The sequence below is a fragment of the Nelusetta ayraudi genome, unplaced genomic scaffold (assembly GCF_046127955.1).
Source record: "Nelusetta ayraudi isolate G7.1 ecotype Tasmania unplaced genomic scaffold, CSIRO-AGI_Nayr_v1 ptg000057l, whole genome shotgun sequence".
Lineage (NCBI taxonomy): Eukaryota > Metazoa > Chordata > Actinopteri > Tetraodontiformes > Monacanthidae > Nelusetta > Nelusetta ayraudi.
The window spans coordinates 3,357,132-3,373,894 of record NW_027466107.1 but is presented as its reverse complement, the minus strand read 5'-3'; positions in this window follow the sequence as shown (position 1 = coordinate 3,373,894).

Below are 16,763 nucleotides of genomic sequence, written 5' to 3'. Positions count from 1 at the left end.
CTTCCGTTCCGTCCTTCCCCATAAATTCTCTTTTTTATTGGGCCTTCAAATTGAAGTCTGGGTCCCCTGCTTCCGCGATAGGTGTTTGTTTTTATTGTGCTATGCTATGACCAAATAAAATCTGGGCTACGCTGGTCGAGTGAGTCACAGTCTCGTTTAAAAGAGCTTAATGCAAACGGGCGGTTGACAGCAGCAAACATTCCACAGCACACCACCCGGGGGCACGGTGGGGTTGGGGGTGGTGCGTGGCCAGGGATTGGGGTAATTCTACTTTTATTAAACTATATTGAAGACAAACAACATATTGTTTTGCGGCAGGAGGAGAAGACAATCGGCACGGCAGCTGAATCAAACGCCCCTATCGCTTAATTGGAGGCTCAGGCCTTCTGCCTTGAACTTCTCCAATCTCAGCCTCTCGTTTCTCCATTTCCATTCCTCCCTATCTGTAGCTCATCCCCCTCATGTTAGCTGCCTCAACAACTGCCAAATCAACAGTTTGCTTGTTTGGAAACTCGGCCAGTGCTCCTCCCACACTGGCTATCTTGTTCCTGCGGCTTTAGGTAAAGATTGTGTTCCTGGGGTGGGTCCCAGGCTGTGCCGTGCTAATCTCCGCTGAATGGATGCCACGCCATTATTTAGGCTGACTTTGTTTGTCTGGGCAATTTTACAACCATGCCTCTGGCTACACTGACCCTGCTGACCTGGTCAGTGTCTCCCCAGCAACCAATAAAGGAGGTGCGATAATGCATGAAAGGAGGCTTCAACTCAGCATGGCCCAGCTATCCGGCCCGGGGCAGACACCATCAGTCTGTCACAAACAACTGACGTGTTTCATTTCTCCGTGCCTGCTGTTAAGTTATATTAAAGCTGCGATATTAATCACGTGCGTTTTGCGCCACCCCGCAACGCTCCGATACCAACGTGTATTTCCAAAGGAATGTTGACAATATACAAGCCAGCCTGGCCAGGAATGCATGATGCGTAATGTACGGGATTATCCTACATCCGTTTCAAACTCCTAGCGTAGCCGGCAGCTTCCCAGGGCCGTGCAGAGGAGAAAGGCAGTGTGGGCAAGCCAGACATTCCACGGCCCTGTTGTATTCTCTTGTACTCTCTAATTTAAGAGCAGCTGTGAGTCTCTGCGAACACTCAGGCATCAAAAACAGATAAGGGGGCAGGGAGGGCGCGGCGTGTGAGGAGCACTGATGTCCCCTAAGACACACTTTCCAAAGTTGTGACACCGGCTCTCAGCGGAACAGCTGCGTTGGGTAGAGTAGAGGCCAGATTACAGGGGATGGTCGCTGCATGTCCCAGCGGTAAAAAAAAACAGAAGTCGTTTTAAGTGGTGGTCACTGCGATGGGACTGCGCACACAAACCATCTGGACACCAACAGCGACTAAGTCTCGGGTCTACACGACCTCGTACGGGCTATAATTTGAAAGTATTTCACCTGTTGTGTCCACAAGAACAGACTTAGTACTGGATTATTGCATCAAACTGGTAATTTTGATAGTGAAAACGCATCCTCTCGCTTAGCTACTTATGATGGTGTGCAGCCGATATCAGTGCGTCACTTTCTGTGTCTTTTTCTTTTTTTGTGAATTTGTAATTTCACTTGTTTTGACATTAAGAAAAAAATAAGATCTCGTGACTTGTTTGCACACCTGCTCTTCTGCGATGACAGACCAGGCCGTCACCTGTTGCCTGATTCATTCACAGTCAATTAGTCAAAGCAAAGTGTGATGGTTGCATCATGAGATCCCGTGTCTTGGAGGCTTCTCACAGCGCAATGGGACGGCTTCCTGAAATCAAAGCCTACAAAAAGAAAGAAATAAAAGCGAAAAGATGCTGTGAATAACTTCTTGAAGATTTAATTGAACCCTTTCGTAATTTAAGCACATCGCCCTATGTAAAATTGGGAAAGAGCGAACACGGAGTGCACCAAGTGCTGTTTAGGTGAGCTTGTTCGCCGAGGTTCTCACACTCTGATGAACATGTTGAGGCAGGAAGTCCCCCGGGGGATGTTGGATGTGGCCCACACTATGCTCTGAACTAACCCCTAATTACACTATTGGCTCCGTTATGGAACATAATTACTAGGAATCGCTCTGTGATTTAAGCAAGTGGAGCCCAATTGATTTATTTTCCTTCTCCTGTCTGCTACGCACACAGACCCAGACAAGCTACTGCAATAACATGCGGAGTGTACAGTAAACAGCACAAATTGGGTCGACCGCACAACACAAGATTTCCCAAAGTTTTGTTAGAGTTGCTAACATAGTGTTTGTTTAGATTTTTACTTCTTTTTTTTTTTTTTTTTTGCTGGTGGAGCAAAAAAAAACAACAATGTCCTTATACATGTTGGACAGACTGCCGCCTCAGTTCACCATCGAGCCATCTTTGACTTGTGCGTTTCATTTTTTTCCTTTACATTACAGAGAATATGCGGTAACCAGAGCTCTTCCTGTCATCCTCACTCTTGGGCTTTGGAGGTGGATTTCCCACATAAATGAGAAAGGCCATCGTGGGGGTCTGCCTGACTTTGGCTCTCATGGAAGTGCTGTTTCGACAGCTTGTTCTAATTCCCCCGTCTCTCCAAACTGCTGGAGGACAAACAGGGAGGCGGAAGCGGCGAAGGCCGCATATCACTACAATAAGAGCAGCCTCGGGGGGGAACCAGGAAGGCGAGGGTCAGCAGCGCAATCACAGTTGGGCTCGAGGCGCAGGAGTGAGGGGGTCGCAAAAAAGGGAAGTGGGCAGCCCACGCCCTCGTACGCAAGAGAATTTCCCTCCTTCACATGGGGTCCACTCCTGCTTCCGTGGGTTTATGCAAACCGGCCTCCAGCCTCGGACTGTTTGAAGTTCTCCTGAAACCGGAGTAACGCGGCTAACATCACTCCTCAGAGCGTGCTGCTCTTAGAATCCACTTCACGTGTAACAGTGATCCCAGCTACAATGTCGGCAGTTGAGACGGAGGCAATCAAAGCCTCATTTTCAATCAGGGCAGCTGATGAAACGGTTTGGACGCAAACATTTAATCACATTTCTGGGGATCTGTTTAAATTTTGCGTCTGCGAGCGACCACATTTCACCCGGCACAATAAGCTGCGACCACTTCTGCGGTTGCAAAAAATCAAGACTGATTGAGTGTGGTGGTGTGCAGTGTAAACGGTGATCAGATCTGACATTTAGGTGCATGGCCAAAGAGAATTAAATGTGCCCTTTTCCTGCCAAGTCAGATCTTTTCTGTTGCGGATGTGATGCAGATGTCTGAGAAAAACGTATTTTTACTTATTTCACTAATTTAATGAGCAATTGATTGATTTTCACTTTATTTACCAAGAACACTAGACACTTAACCTTCAAGCAAAGATAACAGTTGCAAGACCTCGAGCGGTTTTAACATTTTCTTTCCTGCATAGTTTTGGGAAGCCAGGGGTTTGACCTTGGTGCAGCTGAATGAAACCTTGCGACAGGTGGGGAGCTTTCATTGTTTCACACTCTGGATTTTGAGTCATTTGGATGTTTGGTCTTCCTCGCGCACATGTGGCTCACTGAAGACCGATGCTTCTTTAACGAGGCCAAAGGCTGTTTCATCTTGCTGCTACGGTGGGGGCTTCAGCCTAAACTCTGGTACGTTCAAAGTAACGAGTAACCCTAATGTGACAGGCACTCAGGGCACAGGATCCCGGTGATGACAGAAACACATGCTCTGTGAGGGCCGGTGCTGACTTTATGGATATGCTGGCGAGCCTCCACAACTTTTCCATAATTTTCGCAAAGCATCCACCCATCTCCATCACCCCTATATGACTCTTCCAACTAAACCCTCCTAATGCTTTCAACCCGCCTTCCCCTCACCCCTCCACACACATACGTGCATGTGGTGCTTTCAGGAGCTCCGATGTTTTCAGCGAATGAGCTTGAGAACGTGCTCCACCGTCGTGCCGTTGCAGATGGCGAGCTGTGTGTATTTGTTTATGCAGTTGGGTGAGGGGGACCGTGTGGGAAAAGCTGCTCTCCACGGTTAGAATCGATGAGGGAGAGATAAGAGTTCTCAGTGGCCTTGGCAAAGCATGCATGGAAACCTTTCTGCGGTGTGAGAACTTCCTCCCCAGTTTAGTAATTTCCCCATAATGAGCGACACTAAGGTCACCCTAAGAGCAGCGCCTATGCTGACCCCCGCCCCCCTCACCCCTCTCCTCCACCCCCAAACAGAAAAAACAGCATCAAGGTAACGTGCATCAAGGTTCTGTCAAAGTGATCGGCTAGTAAGTTCCAATTTCCTATCACTCCTAAACTTGGGAGCATATTAGTGTGGTTGTGTGAATGTAACAAACAGTATACACACACAATGCATTTGGGCATCAAATGCATCAGATTTCTATCAGAATGTCAAAAGAAACCAAACACTCTGACTGCATAACTCTTGCAGTTACACTTGCTGCAGTTTCTCAGCTGTATTTTGTTCATTAACAAAACTGGAAGTCTTGAAAATGGTCCAAAAGTGAATTATACTTACTTACAACGCCGAAAACATGCTCTTTGGTGTTTTATTACCTTGTTTTGAGTTATGTCTGACAAACAGGGACAGGGACCGCAGGCATCCTGCAATTTTAGAATGCCCCTGTGTTTTTAGAATCTTTCCCATCGGTGATGGTGCGTGGGAATCAAGGGCAGCGATACGGAGGCCATGGGAGAATGAGAACTGTCTGTCACTCAAGTGGTAGCAGAAGGGGCTGGGATAGGGGATCCCGCTCGGTGCTCCTCTTCAGCTCTTCCCCCCGGAGTCAAAAATAAGTCTGGTCACACAACCCTTGTGCTGCACGCGTCGAACTCCCTCGCTGGTTAGAGAAACCAAACAATAGATGCGAGATTAGATGGGAGCATGTATGATCCTGCACCAATGTTCTGCTCAGAGATATGATGGCCATTTATTACTGCAGCGTCTGACACTCACTGTCTCTTGCTACTACCTGCCACCTGCCGCTGTCAAGATGTTATACTGCTTAGAGTCCAACTGCACCAATCTCAGATATCATCCCTACAACCCTGAAGGAAGACTGGCCAATAATCCCTCTGGGAACTGGTGTTCAACCTCGCCCCCCCCCCCCCCCCCCCCAACCTATCTGTCTCACACAGTAATGAAGGTCTTCACACTGCCTGATAGCAAATATATATCACTTTTAGCAGGAGTGCATTCCAGCGCGAGCGCCATGGAAAGAAAACATAGAAGAAGGATGTTGTTCTAAGACTCGGGTTGGGAACTGAGAAAAGAGAGACTGAGGCTGCTGGGTGGAAGCTGAGAAAGGGAGAGAACAAACATGTGACCGCAAGATGGGGCAAAATAAAAAGAGGTCAAAGACAGAGCGACAGAAATTTTGATTTGCAGATACAAACTGAGTGACTTGAAGAATTCATCGAAAGCACAGTTGAATGCGAGAGCCTTTCCCTCTCCCAGCCGTCCTTTGTGGCGGCTGAAGCGGTGCCCCTGTGTGTGTGGTCTCAGCCGTTCCCGCTCGCAGGGAGCGCGCGGATCTGCCGAGACACTTGAGTCTGCGGACTCACACAGCCTGCGATGAGCGCCGAGCAAAGAGGGAGAGGTCCAATAAACAAGGGGCCCGTTTGATCCAGCCGCAAAAACCCAGCAGCCTGCCAAGCTCCCTTTGTCTTTGAGAGGACACCACAGCTGTCACACAGACAGGCGTCTACCCAGCGCTCTTAGCCGCCGTGAGAGGCATGATTCACATGCGGCCTTGCCAGTACGGAGAGAATGAGACAAAGATTTGGCTTGGAAATGGGAAGAAATAAAGAGGTAAATAAAACAATCAGCATGTGTAGTCACTCACTGGACTTATTTTTCAGGCAGCTTGTATTTTCTCAAAGAGCTGTAAGAGGTCTTTTGTGTCGCATGCATCGCCATTGATACTTCATGGATGTTTTCAACATAGTGTTTATCACGCTGTGACTAACTCGGCTCACAGCTGCTGGAGATATACTGGAGGAGCAGTCATTCAGATGCCTGCAATATGCACCAGCACACAGCCAAATGCAATAAATCTGCAATTGCAAAATGCTTAAATCCTAAATATTTTGTCCATTGTCCCAGCAGATTAATATTCTCTGTGCAAACATTGCATCCTACCACATGAGTATGAAAACTTGCCAATCAAACAGAGTTCACCCTACTTGACCCCACATTGATGGTTTTGCAAATGAAAACTGATTTCACTTTTTTGTTTTTAACATTCCGACGCTTTTCCCTGCAGACTCTCACTGGGTTCCAGTTGTGTGGCAGTGCTTATTTTTGACGAAACGCCATTGTGTGTTGAGCTTTTTCTGGACACAACAGATCTCCGTGTTCCTCCCCATCCAAATCGGAGGGAACTCCAAACTGAGAGCATCAGGTGCAAACTGCCAAGCCATTTCCCACAGTTGAGGCTCGGGGCAGCAATAGCCAGACATCTGACACTAATCACCCATTAAAAATATGATGCTGTCCTGCAGCAGGAAGGAGAGAGCGACAGAAGCAGCTGCTGCGACTGCGTCCAACAGCGAGATTCCAGGAAGGGAAACGGACCTTCGCTGGAAGGCCGGAGAACTTTTTTTTTCTCCTTTTGTTGTTTTGTCCATTCCAGCTTGGTGCTGCTGCAGCGGTTCTAGATTGGCATGGAGTGTGACGCCCAGTCCAAGGTGGACCCAGTCCAGGGCAGCGCCGGTCCGCAGGCGTCTACAAGAGAGGATCAATGTTAAGCCGAAGGGAGCAGCTTCATGGTGGCTTTTAATTCAGCACCTGTCAGGGCTCAGTGCAGACCCGCGATTCTGCTGGATCCTGTCCGTGCAGCTGTGGGTCCAATCTGAACCCACTCCATTTCCTCCTGCTGGTGTCTGATCTGTCACCACACACACACACACACACACTCACACCAACAACTGAGGCCCTGTGTGGGTGCTCTGACCCCAGCAGGCCTCTAATCTAGTGATATGGAATGTATCTATGGTGATCAGCCGGCAGCGGGAATGACTCACTGCACAAGAAATCTCGATTTTCAAACATTCCAGTTGAGTCACAGTTTGAGGGCTTGCCACAGGCAGAACGAGAGTCAAAATGTTCAGAATTTGTATGTCGCTCCTTCTGAAGTAGTGTTCTGCGCTATCAGAACTCATCTACAAGACAAGTGCATAAAAAAACAGTAAAATCACAAATCTGACGTCATCCTGTGGGACAATTCTGGGAGAGTTGCTCTCTGAACATTACCACTATAAACATCTCAGTGTAATTGTGCTCACACAGCCAAGAACTCTTTTTTTCCCCCTGCTCTGCTAAATGGAAAAAATGCATGGCCCCTGCACCTCTCTCTCAGAACCCTGGTCTCTTGAGATAGGGAATATTAAAGAGGCTAATGTGACTCCGGGGCTCTGGGCTGTCCTCGCCGGACTGCCTGCAAGTGAATGTCCATTTATAACCAGATCGGTCAAAATAAGCAGAGGAAGCGAGAGCTGCACTTTCCCACAGTGCTGCATGAGGCCAGAAGGACTCCCCGCCTTTATAGTCCGTGACTGCATGGAAAACTGCACTCACACTAAAAGCCCACAGAATGGGTGGACTGGTGGACCGTGGCAGCGCAGATAACACAAGCTGACCAACGCTGAATCTGATTAAGCCAAACTTGAAACCAACCATGCACACTGATAGTGGCAGCGCTGGATAGAGTCATGGAAAGACTCAGTAGACAGACCTGGAAAACTGAGACCTTTCACGAGTGACATTCTAAAGGAGGGCATCTGCATTCTCATTTTCAGATTTAATGCAAATGATTTGTTGGCGTATACCAGTGATTTATTTTTTCCTGATCAACAAAACAGAAAAAATTCCTTAAGTGAAAAATACCCTTTCTTTCTATGCAATACCCCCCCTCCCTGACACCTCACTACTTCCCTGGGGTTGGTGTCAACACCCCTAGCCAGGTGTTGCAGTTGTCCTCTGAGGTAACCTTGTTTTTGTCTTTTTCAAACATGTGGAACGTTCAACATAGAGTCACTTCCAACAGATTTTTCTGGAGACTATAAACAGAAGAGGAAATAAGCTGTTGTTGATGTTTTGCTCAAATCTATAGACTTCAGACGGGGTTGTAATTCAGGAACTGTTTCCTGTTGCTTGTATCACTATAGCCATGCCCTCCACTATCTGATCAAGCAAAGAGTATTTCAACTGCACTTTCATGTCTTGCTTGCACCGCTTGCGCTGCAGGTAACAAAATCTGCAGGCCACCTGCCACCAACCCAGCTGCACTCAGGTTTGTGCTCCCCACCAAAAGCCTGTGTGACCTCCGCATCAGCCCAGCTTGCGTTCCCCCGCTAAACATGAGCCATTTTGGACTCTCCATCTGCATTCCTGCTTCTTTTGAAACTGCCCTCGTGCTTTGTTTTTTTCTGCAACAGGTCCATTTTGCGGGTATCTTGTTTCTGGCCTCGCCGCCTTTTGGCCAGTGGCTGGACTGTGACGCTTTCGTTCTGGTTTTTAAAACTGCTGCAGCCGCGCGCCCCGGAGGTTGTGACCCCCTTACGTGTGTGAGTGACAGGAAGGAACGAAGTCTTTTGAGGGGATTTACTGTGAATTAGCACGCCGATTTGATGCTCTTTTTTCATTTTGATGTGTTCCGGCAAGTGCAGACTTCCACTGGCCCCGGTACAGATGGGCATTGCGTTCCAGTCACGTTTTCCAGAGAGCCATGTGCACAATGGATATATTTCAGCGGTCAACTGTCACATCTGTCAGTTATTTCCTTTTGAAGGTGAATTGGAGGAGCATGCGTGTTCTGAGACTTAATCCCTCAGCGTCATTTTTCAAGATAATCCCCTCCGTGTTTACTAACTCACGGCCCTCCTACTTCACAGACAGGGATCGCTCATAAGAATGTTGCCGATTTACATTTGCTGTTCTCAAAGTGTATTAAAAAATGGTGAAAAGGCAGCGCAGAGGGAAGCTTTTCTTTGAATTCACATGCTTTTTTTCCCCGTTCCAACCTCAGTCAAGAAGGGCACAATGGCTGCCGGTGCAGAGAGCCAGCTCTCTCTAATCAGTTCGGAGGGCAGCTGTGTAGCTTGGACTTGACAGCTACCATCCAGCTGGCTCCGACTCTGGGAACCAGCGCACAAGGCTAAGATGTACTTTACAAGAATATGCACGGTCCCTCTTTCCTCCACTCTCTCTCCCTCTCTCTCTCTTCTTTTGTTGCTGACTCCCCTCTTTCGCTCTCTTCATCTCTACAACACACAAAGCGAGATCACACCAAATTGCACAAAGTCTCTGACTTTTACCCCCTGGTTAAACTATAATCTGCGGTTCTGTTCCAGGCCTCCCTCCAGCATTTAGAGCGTCATGTGGTCCAGGATTCCCACATTACAGGGAACTGTATGTGGTGTTGGGCTGCATGTTCCGCTTCCTGCAGATTAGCTCTGTACGCCTCGCTCTTTACTGTGACAGAGGGAATCAGTCTAATATAAATAAGCGTTGGTAACGTTCAACAAACCTATGGCCGCAAGCCTCCCCCTCAGTTGAAAGTGAGAGAATTCCACCAGGAGATCTAACCCCCCTCCCTTTCCACAAGATCCAAGCTTGCCTTCCCACAGGCGCCCGCGCTCAGCCACTTTGACTTCCCACATTTAAGGGTAACTAAAAAAAGAATCTTCAAATTGCAGCCATAAGTTGTCTCTCCTTCCCTCGTCCTCCCACACATGCTCTGCTCCAGTCCTAATGAGGGTCCCAAACGCCAGGGGGGACAAAAAGCAAACGCTTTGGTGAGAACGTTAGTCGAGCACCCCGTTTTACCTGCACTTAGCCCCAACAAAACCACACTCAGAGTCAGTGTTGTTCTTTGCAACGCATGCTGAGCTTGAGAACTCGGAGAGAAAACAAAAGGATGGCTGAGGGATGAAGAGGAAGAAGAAGAAGAAGAGCAACAACATGGATAAGGAGCCTCTTAGCCGGCTGCGCTGAGATGTCAGAGGTCAGCTCCCTCAGGATGTGTGAGTTTGACTCCTCCACAGATTGAAAGCAATCCAGTTAGCGGAATCCCACTTCCTGTCAGTGTTTACAGCCTGGTATGAGTTTGGGCAACAAAGTGGCACAGCAAGAGAGAAGAGAGCTGACTTTAAATGAGCGAGAGGCTGACATAATACAGCTTATTTATTTGCCTTTTCCTGTGAAAACTTCTCTGGGCTCCTAAAGTTATTTTCTTGCATGGCGTAAAGCTGTCGGAGGCTACAAGCTTTATCTTGCCAGCCGAGTTGCGTTATTTAGGTTTACCGGTGGGGTGTGGAACTCGATCTCTGTGAGATCCTCTGACAGTTTGTCTTTCACACTCATCCCAGCAGAAAGAAAGAGACAGCAAACGAGAGTGTGATAGGTTTGTTATTGTTGCATTTTCAGCAAAACCATGCCGGCTCATTCACAGGGCCCCTGTGATAAAGCGCACATCAAAAAGCGCGCACGACGCAGCCGCGGCCTTATCTCGGGTGCCAGGTAGTGGACCCGCATCAGGGTTCTCAGAAGTGTGTATGGCTTAACGCTTGACAGGGCCAGGGTCAGGCCACGAAGCTGGAGACGCATCCCTTTCGGCCTTCAAAGAGAGGAGGAAGAGGAAGGAACGGAGAAAGAGGGGGAGGAATCTAGAGAATCTACATGACTTTAGCAGAAATTATGCCACAAGTGGGTCACAAAAGAGTGAAATACTACTCATTTTAAAACATCAAGCAAATAAACACCAACATACTTCACACAGTAAAACACAAGTCGACATATACACAACCTGAGGTGAAAAAAAAACATGCCACAGAATAGCTACAACCATCAATATTCCTTCTGAGGCTCATAAATGTCACCATCAATTGTAGCGTGAGGCGGTGGGAACGCTGGACGACATTTATATCCACACCAGCGCCCGGCGGCAACACTCAACGCTGTCAGAGCGTGTCGCTGCAGCAGCACTGTCACAGAGCCAGGAGTGACCCGTCACACATGGCCGCTGCTCAAAGCATCCTCGTCACATCCGACTGCGCGTCTGAAGAGCGCACGGCGCTATGGGGGTCTCGGTCAAAACAGAAATATTTCATAAAAATCTGTCACGCTCCGTAGCTCGCAATCCAAACGGCCTTCAGCGGCGGCTTTGACGTTCACGCCTTCCACACGGACGCAGCATATACAAAAGAGAGGAAGCCCTGATGAAGGGAAAAACATTTTTAAAGCGCTCTGCAGCCCGGCGAGGCAGATGGCTTATGTAAGGGTGTATAACTGAAACTGCTAAATCAACGCAAAGAGTAAAATGGCTGCAACGACGAACCCAAACAGAGCGTTATATAGCTGCGTTTAAAAGAAAACTAGATCACTGCCCGGGCAGCCGTCACTACGACGGCGTCCGTGGACGTTCTCCTTTCATCACCTCTGAGATATGAAGCCACAAGGCACTTTTTCTCCTATTCCAAGCGCCTGTTGATGTTGGCAGATAAGTGGAAAGATACTGGCTTCGAAAAAAAAAAAAGGAGAAGAGAGAAGAAAAAAAAATCTTATTTGAGTGATTTGGTGACCAGTGTGATGCTTTAATGTCATTCCAACCTCACGGAAAAAGAAAAAGAAACAGCCTGAACAGAAAGCAAAAACTTCACTCTTGGCCCTTTGCAGCGGGGTTGTGAGAATTGCACTTTATTTCCCCAGGGCCTCTCCCACGCCATACTCCACACTCCTCCCCTTCACATCCTCAGTATATAAATGTAAATCACAGCAGCGCAGCTCTGCTTCTGCCGGTAAAGAACCTACACATCACTCTGTCACATTCACGGGAGAGGCGCTTCAATCTCTTTGCAATTGGTTTCAGGTTGGAAAGTTGAGTCACGGCGGCGGCAGTGGCGGCGGCTCTCTGCGATGAGGCTAAACCGTGCCAAAATGTGGTGAACACTGAGATGAGAGCAGCACACAGAGGCACGCAGACGCACTCGCGCGCACCCTCCTCCTTTTTTCCCCCCCCTTGACTTTAGAGGCCAAAAACAACTGCACATGTGCGTCTCTGGGGCTTCATTAGATGAAAAATATAAAAGATAAACAAATGAACTAACCCAAAAATTGTTGTACTCGCGTGGGAGAGTTCAGAAATGCCCCAAAATAGCCCCAACTCAGTCCAGAGGAATGAGGGTCTGCATCGTTTCACCATACAAGGGTCTTTTCTCAATAACCAAAAAAAACCCCTGACCACACTCACCACCGAGACCAGTCTGCTGCCACAGGGACTGGACCGCTTTGGCTTCGGTGCAGTTCCTAATAGTTTTCTCCCTCGTCCAAGAGTCATCGGTCTTACAGGCGAACGCGCCAAAAAATATGTTTTTCGTGAATCTGCATCTGATGAAATTTTGGGGAGCTACACCAACCAAAATGGAGGAGTCTTAGTAGGTTTTCTTTCTTTTTTTTTGTTTGGAAAGACAAATTTTGTAAAGTCATCCGACGACTCTGTGCGCAACCTTTGGCGCCAGTGAGTCAAACGAACTGAAACTTATGTAGACAACTGAGTGACTCATGGACGCACAAACAAGCAAACAGAGATCAAGTCTAGACACAGCTGGGTTTTTTTCCTCGGTGGTGCTGCGCTGTCGCCAAGCCACCACCTACATCATCTTTTCTTGCACACCTCCGTGGGCTGTGACGCTTTGTTTACAAGCGCTGCGTGTTTGCTTTGTTTGCCCTTTTTTCCGAGCGCCTCTGCCACATTGTGAGGGTCGGAAATGTATCTCTATCTTGTCAACGCTGACATAAACATAAACACCGCGGACCAATGGTGGTGTTTATGGGCTTTATGATGGACGCGAGTGGCACAAAAAGCCTTTTTTTTTTTTTTTTTTTTTTGCGACCGGAGCCAAAGCCAAATACTTGTCCGGCCCCAAAGAGTCAGTGGGGATAATCCCGTGTTCCTCGACCCTCTGACCCGCAGACATTTAGTAGCGTTGGCACGTAGCTGGAGCTGTCAGCGCGGCAACTATGGGAGATCTGTGTTTAATTTGCAAAAGTGGGCCTTGCCAGAAAGCAGGGGTGGAACAAAGCGGAGAGTGAGTGGTGGAAATGAAGCCAGGACTTTTTGTCTGGATGCAGAGTGGATCTCGCACTTTGCAGGACACCGCGAAGAATGATAAAACTCAGCCTGGACATTTTTTTGAAGAAGTGTGAAGAATGGACGCAGCTTTTTCCCCGACGGTTCCAAGTCTCTTCCCAGGAATAATTGTGCAAGAGGCTGTACTACTTCAGAGCGTAGGCGCTGAGGGAAGCAGGGCAGTTGTTACTGTGAAACTGGCTAGTTAATAGTCTGTGTTTGTCTGCAGATTACTCTGGCAGGGTCCCGGGCTCACAGGCCTGGGAGAATCTACCACTGTCCAAGGTTAACCAACTGTGAGTTGGTGAGATGCAGTTCCTCTCGGGGTGCCCAGCCATGGAGTGGTTTCCTCTCTTCCAGCCACCCAGAATACCCAAGAAAAGAAAACCGAATCCTCACTGCGGCTTTCTTTTGGCGAATCTGTTGTTTCACTCTCGGTGTGTGTGTCCAGACTTGCAGACGGGTGTGTGTGTACGTGCATGCATGCGTCAAGGCCTCTGGTTGGGGAAAAAAGTGACAGGTAACGGTAATTCCTGTCAGGTTTTTCCAGTTCTACCCAGTGACTGGGGACAGTCAAGCTGAGGCCTGCCGTCTTCCCCCTGCAGCCTGGGAACCAGAGCGGCGATGCGTCCGCGCTTGAGTACCTGCCGGCTCTCGCTGGGAGCCGTTCCCACTCCACTCATCTGTTTATTATTTCCCTGGGAGGGCTTGTGTTGTAAAAGAAGGAGGAGAAGGACGAGGAGGGGGGGTGGAGCTGTTCGTCCATGTTTCATTGACAATATCCCAAGAGACTTTGGATGATGTTTTAATACGAACAAGGCATAAATATATTTAAAGGAGGACTGGAAAACATGTGTTCTCCGCAGCAGAGTTTGGTTAAAATCGTGCAGTGATGGTGCAATCCGAGGTCTTTCATGCTACACAGCCAAGACTCAGAGGAAGAGGAAAAACAAGCTTCATTGTTTTGTGAGGAGACTGGTTGGGTCACATTATGCCAGGAAGAAAACTGAAGAGGACAGTGACCTCGGGCGACAACACCCTCAACAAAAGCAATAGAAAAGAGGAGTTTTGAATAGAGAAAAGCACAAACACATCGCGCACAACAGACACATGAAAATAATCCCAGTACGTCACCTCCAGTCGACACAGGATTCATGTGCAGGTTTTTTTTTTGCGGCTGCACATTTCACAACAGCCCATGTGAAGAGATATGACTCGTGTTTTGAAATATGACGTGATAATAATGTCAATTCTTAACGTTTTCCTTATGGTTTGAATGAATTGCGCAGCCGGAACACTGTCAACTCACATTCTGATCGTGAACACCAATCGTGGGTGTGTAGAGTGGGCACCGAACCCATGTGACGACCTCTGACCTCACCAGGGCCCCAGAAGACTGTGCCATTTTGCTGAGAGCGAGGAGACCCTCGCCGTGTTCCACACGACTCTCTCAAAGTCCGATTCTGAGGGAGGCTTTTCCCACCGTGAACAAAACACATAACTCTGTTGTCCTGTGGCCAAAAGCCAAGGATGTGGGTGACCGCATGAGTGGGGTCTTGCCCGCTACTCATAGCTGACCCGACCCTCAGGAAACCGTACAGTCCAGCCATTCTCCACAGGTCAAGGGAAAACATGGAGAGGGCCTGGATCCGGGAGAAGACAATGTTCTCTCTAATCTGCTACAGAAACTTTGGATTCACGTTCAGATATTTCAGGGGTTGTATTTCCATGAGAAAATGGCCATTGCTCAATGCCTGTGTTAAAACGTAACTATTTTTCCCAGCCTGAGCTACACTATAGTAGGGGTTTGATCAACAATCTCAAATGTCTTTTCTACTCTGAGGATTCCTACAGCACCAATTACGCTGGTTTCGTTGTAATATTTAAATACGCATATTTGCTGCATCATGAACTTTGGACACCGCTGGTGGTAACACATGCCGCAGGATGTGACCACCTCACCCAATACTCACTCGCAAAATCCAACAAAGGTCTTCCTCCCCGAGGGCTTCTTCTCCTGACGTTGCACAACTTCCCCTACCGGCAATCGAAACCAGGCCGTGCACAGACACGCACGCCGGCTTAGTGCATGCAGGCCTCGGTGTTGGTGCCTCGGGTAGAGCCTCGCACCACCTAGATGAGCAGATTAGATAGAGGGGAGATGAAAGAAAAACAAATCACTGGAGAAGGTGAGAGGTTGTAGCGAGGCAGAGATTTTCTCTACATCCGTTAGATAAGCAACCGTAAGGAAACGAGGGACCATAAAAAGAAAAAAAGCAGAGGTGGAAATCAGCTGTGATGAGGTGCAACGGAATCTTTTCTGTACATGCCCACTCGGGGTGGTGGGGGGATGGGCGAGGGGACAGCAGCCAAATGACAGAGGCGTGTTTGTCTTCTGATTAGGCCGAGCCAAACGGAGGCGGCTCACCAATCGAGATAACCAACAAAGACTTTGCTTCACTGGGGACAAATCTATGAACATCTTTTCACAGTCAATAGGCAGAGGCATTCTTTTGTTCTGAAGGGTGGGGGGTGGAAGGAGGAGTAAAAAAACAACAACAACAACAAGAAAAACAGTGTTGATTGATCCAAAGACACAGATTCAAGCTGTTCAATGCTGCTTAATCTGTCTGTAAATGACAAACATGCGTTCCCAAGGAACAATTTTTTGCCGTTTCCCAAGCCAGCAACCACTTGAAGTGAAGTCATAATTATAATACAATTAAATAAATATATTTTCCAAAGTTTTTGAAAGTATCTACATGGCTCCACAGTTAGCAAGACATGATGGACTCAAGCTGAATAAACAGTGATGCAGGCCCTCTGGGAGCAGGCCGGCGTCCTTGGCATGGGTGTGCCCGACAGCCCTGGATGGCTTTTCAACTTTATGGATGGGACGATGAATAGATCAGATTTATTGCAGTTAGTTGTTTTCCACTGGGGTCAAGCCAGGGTATCTACGTATCGAACTCACCTGCTGCTTGTATCAGGGGAAATTATTGTCACCTATCATACGGCCCTTTAATCTAAGTGATTCCCACGGTGTTGGTCAAAGCCCTGAACAAAGTGTGTGACTATTTTCCTGTAAATTAAAATTTTAAATGGCTCTTTGGTTCCCGCTGGTCTAATTACAGCGCTGAAAGTGAGAAAGCCGCCGTCCACGGTTGAGGAAATTGGAAGCCATAAGAAATCTGATCCAGTGCAGGATGAACCTGAAAGAGCTCACGGCGGTGAGAAACCTCTCAGGGTTCCTGCAACTGCCTGTATTGTCTAGCTGCTCGTTTTTGTTTTGTTTTATTCACCTCGTCCCGTTTGCAAACAGGTATTTCAGGTTTCTGTGCAAAATCCCAGCGCTTACGTCAGCGGCGCCGCCATCAGGCCACACAGTGCGGCACCAGATTTTTGCCTCTTTGTCAACAAAACAAAAAACAAGGGGATTGTGTTACTCCGGCTCGGCTTACATCACGCCTTAGCCCGGCGCAATTAGCCAGCACCCCTCTCCGCTTGAGAAACGCAATGCACGTACGCGGATTGAACCCTGCAATCACGGAGCTTCGCCGTCATTGGAACCGGTGGTTTTGAGAGGGTGAACAGAGTGGAACAAAATGATACGCTTAGCGGCCAAACGA